This window comes from Malurus melanocephalus, unplaced genomic scaffold (assembly GCF_030028575.1).
Source record: "Malurus melanocephalus ecotype Western Australia unplaced genomic scaffold, MMel_1.1 scaffold_528, whole genome shotgun sequence".
Lineage (NCBI taxonomy): Eukaryota > Metazoa > Chordata > Aves > Passeriformes > Maluridae > Malurus > Malurus melanocephalus.
In genome coordinates this window covers 346,422-350,621 of record NW_026623760.1, presented here as the reverse complement: position 1 = coordinate 350,621, position 4,200 = coordinate 346,422, and the positions used below count along the sequence as shown (strand labels likewise).

Sequence of the window (4,200 nt, the reverse complement as noted above, 5' to 3'; positions counted from 1 at the left end):
AGAGCTTGCTCGTATAACAAAACTTATGTGCCCTTGTGCACACACAGTGGAGCCATACTTACTTACGTCAGTCTAGGCACATGCSTCTATGCGTTTGTGCTAAAATATATATGCAAGTGTATGCTGTTACACTGTAAAATAACAACAGTATCAACCAGCCCATTTTTATTGCAATTACAAAAGCATGAAAATGGGGCAGAAAACCCATTTGTCAGACATGGCCCAAAAATAATATTGCCCCAAGAAGTAGCACACAAACAACTGTTAAATCTGAATCCAGCGGGCATACTACTAATTTATTTGTGTTTTCAGTATCTATGGCTTTGAAGCTCAGCACTTCTGTTGTTAGCAGTWATTATATATTATATCCTCTAAAGACTGCTTTTTTGCCAATGCCTTTTACCTGGAAGACATAAGAACTAATTGTGCCAGTGTTCTTAGCAGAAAATTTGGAGCCTGGCACAAAATAGTATTTTTCTAACTCTGCATTATGACTTACTGAGCTTCTTTACCTTTCAGGCTGCTCTGGCACAACAGGGGCAACTGAATCAGATATCTGACGCAACCAGAGGCACATGATCACTTTAATATTATATGACGTTCTAATGAGCTTTTCTGAACTGGCAGATAAGCAGAGAGACCTTTTTTCATGGTAATGGCTAGGGGAAATAATGTTAATGATCAAGCATGTATTGCACAGGACCGCCTTGTGCATTAAATGCTTTCAGTCAGAGGCATGAAATTACAAGTGATCCTCATGTTTGTGTGCTTGCATCTATGCTTACACGGGTGCATATGCAGATATATGAGTGYATATGTGCATATGTGTATAATTGATATTAATACAGATGCATACATACATGTTACATGCATGTGTGTCATCAGGTGCCACGCCACCAGGTTTACAGTAAAATGCAAGATATATTATTGCAAATTGACATTTTTCAAAGACACAAGGCATATCTTTAAAACATCAAGCCCCTCTTCTCACAGCCGACTCTCTTATGCACTGGTTTGGGAAGTAACTGCAACACACCTGTCGTATTTTGTTGATTATTCACTGGAGTCAAAGCACACCAAAAGAAGTAACATGCTGGTTATGACCAACCTTTCATTAACCTTTTTACTAATTACATTTTCTAGCTCTCATTTAGGGCCTCAAAATTATAATGAATTGATTGTTTGCTTATTCTGAATGTAAAATGTATCAGCAGTTGTATAACACATTTCCAAAAATGCAGTTTGTCTAGCTTGTGGAAAGTTTAAGCAATGTGCACTTCTCAAAATTCTGCCCAAAAACATCACTCGGATCAGCAAAAGCAGCTGTTAAACTGCCTGCTGTATTCTAGTTTACATAATTGTATAAAACGTATTTTTTCCAAAGTCACTATCCAAATATATGCCTATTGGAAGATATGGAATGCAAACACTGACATTTTCCTCCTAGCTTCTGCTATTGGCCCGTAGATTGCCATGCTTATTTTCTAATCTTTTTATAGGTTACCAGGTGGCTGTGACATAAAAAAGTAATACTCTTCATGGATTTCTTAAGAGTAAACTGTCTCTATTGACTTTAAAGAGGAATGCTTATTACTGCAATTACTCCTACCTCTAGCATCCCCACTTTCTGTGGGAAGACACACAGGAATACCAGTTAAGCGGCTGTGAAGTACACAAGAGGGGTGTAGTGTTACGGTAAGTTCCCTTTTCAACCCAAATGATGACAAAATTCCTATAGAGTTGAACACCACAGTATACCAGTACAGTCCAGGCCACTTTTCCCTGCAGAGCAACATCCTTTTCCTCTCATCCAGGTAAGTCACTTGACTGTCTCACCTTCCAATGAAACTGCCTTATCGTTTCTTTTGTGACTGAAATTTCATTTTACAGGCAACTRAAGATTGTACTTCTGTTACATTGAACGTGTAGTATACAAAAGGATATCTACTACAAATCTGAATTCTGAAATAAGAGTATCAAGAATTTGAAGTCACATAAAAAAGGGCAATCCTCAAAGAGTTAGTGATTACACATAGAAACTGTGTGCTGTTAAAGAACATGTACTCTGTAGGTAATGTGTCTGATTTTCATTAAACAAACAAAAAATTACCATTTCTTGTTGTGTTTGTAACTACYTGTGGTCTGTCAGCATTGTTTAAACCTGAAAAATAGCCTCCCAAAAAAAGCAGAGGATCATAATTTAAACACTTTCAGTGTTTGATTCTTGTTCCAGAAATACATGTGAATGGAAAAACCTATGTGTTTGGAAGGCATTGAGTATATTAACTTCTGGGATTTTTAGATAAATCACTAAAATGTTTGACCCTAGATTAAATGGGGAAAAAATAGCCACACTTTTTGCAGATGATTTAAGATGACTCACAACAGATATGAGTGTTATACTCCTGTGTCTGCAGGGTTAAAGATAGTAACCAACATTTATATATAATGCTACATATAATATCAACAATATACCACATTATTTTAACTGCATCATTATTGCTGGGGAATTACACTTAAAAATATAAGGCTAAAAAGCTTATTTGGTGTTGCTGAAGAAGTGATGAAAACTATAGGAGCAGATCTGGGATTTGTATAGTAAAAGCTGCTAATCACTTTATAAAGGATGGAGGCTCCACCTAGCCTTCAGTTCAAAACATGCCAAATATACTAAGCCAGCCTTTTCCTGACAGATTTCCCAGCTGTTCCTGACTGATGATGTCCTGAAACCAGAATTACCAGGAAACGTAGTCTCTATTTACAGCTCTGCAAGYTTACCAAGGGCCACATGGGTAAATAAATATAACATAAGTTACTGGTTTTCATTGCATTACACCGATCACAACAGCCTCAGCTGAAAAAAAAAAAAAAATCTTATTATTTCCCAGGCAGCAACAGTGTTTCTAGAGTTTACGATGAAGCAGTTTCCGTCATTCAATGGATACGAGTGGACCACGGTTGTTGAAKAACGACATTGTTTTGGTGGGAAGGATAGAGGGATGCAGAGAGACACCCCCGGGCCAGGCTGAGCGGCCGGGCGGCACTTCACTGGCCCTCCCCCGACTCTACCTGAATTGTCTTGTCCTCGACACTCCCTCGCCAGGTGCACTCATGGGCTGAGCAGAACCATTTTGATGGGGATGCATTTCGGAGAACCCGAGAAGTGATGGTTGCTTGCTCCGAGTGACTCACTACGCGGAAGGCAGCGGTTGGACTAACTCTGCTGATAGCAATCCCTTGCACCCTGAGCAGCTGCAAGATATGTCTCTGACTTTTCTTCTTCCCTCTCTCTTTTTTTGTTCCCCCCCCCCGCCATTCTGTGGTGTTATTAGTTTGTTCGTATTTTTTTCAGTTGATTGTGGGGTTTTTTGTGTTGTTTTGGGTTCCTCCCCCCCAAGCTCGACTAAGTAAATGCCACAAGAGTTAGCTGCTATGCTTCAACCCTGTGAGGTTTTGTCCCTGTGCTTGCACAACYTCTGAGGGCACCCATGCATTGCAAGAAAAGCTCCCTAAGAAGCCACAGCTCAGCATCTGCTGGCAGTCTGCTGGATAATTAACATTTCCCACATCTAAATACATCCCCAGGATCAACAGGTTTAGCATCAGACACAAAAAATCGGCTCACCGGCGTAAGCCGCTATGTCCAGTCATCAACCGTGCCTTGTCAATCAAATGTCCCTCTCTGGGAGAGAGAGGAAGCGGCCAGAGCTCCGCCAAGCRACCCGCTCCGGCTACCCGGGGAGAGCCGGACTCATCTCGGGTTCACAGGTACCCTGGAACCTCCATCTACCCGGGGTTCAGCATCCCAAATTTTGCAGGAAATTCAGGACACCCACACACATACATGAACACTGCGGTACTCACATTTCTTCGCCTTTATCAGGGAAAGATTTTACTCCACAGGTAGGACGTGAGTTGAACCTCCGGTGACAAACAAAAATTCCCACTGCAAAGCCCCATTGGAGCAGAAGAAGCTCTTTCAGGTTTCCAGAAATTCACGTCTTTCCTTTCGCCATCCCTATTTAGAAGTGTCGCTTAGCTCCACGGTGTTGTTCTTGCTTCAGCGACTCTAAAATAGTTAGAAATCTTCCATCCAGGAAAAGGGAGAGAAACTGAGAAAGTTGGCTTAGGTTTGCCGTAAGTATTTTTCATTTTCCACATTGTTTCCTAGGCCTCCAAGTAGAAAGTGAACTGTCGTAT

General features: G+C 40.8%; 1 long non-coding RNA gene across 1 annotated transcript in view; it reads right to left on the bottom strand.

Annotated features, from left to right (window-relative positions):
- The window catches only part of LOC130582850 (uncharacterized), a 56,485-nt gene extending 52,291 nt beyond the window's left edge, over window positions 1-4,194 (bottom strand). Inside the window, exon 1 of the long non-coding RNA XR_008966352.1 lies at window positions 3,865-4,194. This is a non-coding gene — a long non-coding RNA (uncharacterized LOC130582850). The remainder of the gene's footprint in view (window positions 1-3,864) is intronic.
- Window positions 4,195-4,200: the final 6 nt, after the last annotated feature.